Below are 1,594 nucleotides of genomic sequence, written 5' to 3'. Positions count from 1 at the left end.
ATACTGTAAAAATGTTTTTTTTTCTTTTCTGTGGTACAGTTGCTATACCTTATGGTTGCATTTGAGGATGGCTCAGCTGCATTTCCGGGGCAGGATAATAAAATGTAACTTAACCCCAGTGAGCAATCCAGCCACAGGGTGAATATCAGCATTTTCCTGGAAGTCATTTTACTGCTTTCCAAGCAAACGCTGCAGATAGAGAGTTCACTACCACAGCTGTTGTGGAATATTTGTTTTCCCTGTACTCAAAACCACCACCTGGATTCCATTTTATGGGCTGCATAAACTCAAAACATTTGTGCATAGAGTGTCTGTCTACAGGTTGTTCACACTGTGGAAGTGACAAAAATAAGTGCACTGAGAGCAGTCAGTATGCATGATACAAAATGACTTAATTTGAGTGTGATGCTGATATACACTATTGTCCCACAGTGTAGTGCTTAAAAAGAAACTGATGCACTCAAGAATTTCAAGAATTGAAAACAGAGTGCAGGGTGTGGTGAGCTCCAGAAAGGTCCAAAAACTATGTGCCTGAGCACCTACAGTACTACTACATGTGGGGAAATGTGCCTGTTTATCATGGGTGAACCGGCCCTTTAAAAAAAGAGTTGAGGTAGCTTTTTGTAACATTCAGCTAAGTAAACACTGCCGACTGTATTAACAGAAGGCTTTATGATCAGTTGCTCTGGAGACAGCGGTAGCAGTAAGCCGACTACATCAACGTTAAGGGGAGGAACATGAACAGCTCAGGCTGGCTGAGAACCAAGAAGTGTGAGGATAAGATGGCTCCTTCACAGCTGAGAGGCAGCACTGGGAAAAGACGATAGATACATCAGGTCTGCTCAGAGTGCCTCAGAGAAAGGGAGCTACAGGTTAAAAATAACCTGTTTACCAGATGTCCGACACCGCCTTGGAACTGCGATTAGCTCAGGATTAAGAGAAAATGCCATCTGACATTCAACTATGTGAAACATTTTTATGCCTCACTCCATCATTATAAATGGGTTCCTGGTGCTTTGTAAATTATGTGTTATGGGGAAAATGTGATAACCAAATACATAGTTTTATGAAATCTTTGTGGGTGCGTGAGTGCATAAAATAATATATTTAAGATGGCATACTCAAACAACTAGTTTAATACTTTGTCAATTAATCAAAAAGTATTTGTATTTACAGGTATATACGTATATATATATATAAGTCAGTGGTGTTAGCCACTGATGTATCCAGTCAGCCTATACAGTGAGGAACAGAAGTATTTGAACACCCTGCGATTTTGCAGGTTCTCCCATTTACAAATCATGGAGGGGTCTGAAATTCACATTGTATGTGCATTCCCACTCTGAGAGACAGAATTTAAAAAAAATTTCAGGAAATCACATTGTATGATTTTTAAAGAATTTATTTGTCTAGCACTGCTGAACATAAGTATTTGAACACCTGAGAAAATCAGTGTTAATATTTGGTACAGAAACCTTTGTTTGCAATTACAGAGGTCAAACGTTTCCTGTAGTTCTTGACCAGGTTTGCACACACTGCAACAGGGATTTTGGCCCACTCCTCCACACAGATCTCCTCTAGATCTGTCAGGTTT

The 1,594-nt window shown here is 39.8% G+C and overlaps 1 protein-coding gene across 1 annotated transcript in view; it reads right to left on the bottom strand.

Annotated features, from left to right (window-relative positions):
* The window catches only part of LOC109973650 (growth hormone receptor-like), a 17,840-nt gene that overhangs the window by 6,106 nt on the left and 10,140 nt on the right, over positions 1-1,594 (bottom strand). The window lies entirely within an intron of this gene.

Source organism: Monopterus albus, unplaced genomic scaffold (genome assembly GCF_001952655.1).
Source record: "Monopterus albus unplaced genomic scaffold, M_albus_1.0 scaffold298.1, whole genome shotgun sequence".
In the NCBI taxonomy this organism is placed as follows: Eukaryota; Metazoa; Chordata; class Actinopteri; order Synbranchiformes; family Synbranchidae; genus Monopterus; species Monopterus albus.
The sequence above is the reverse complement of the archived record's forward strand: the minus strand, read 5'-3'. Positions and strand labels throughout refer to the sequence as shown.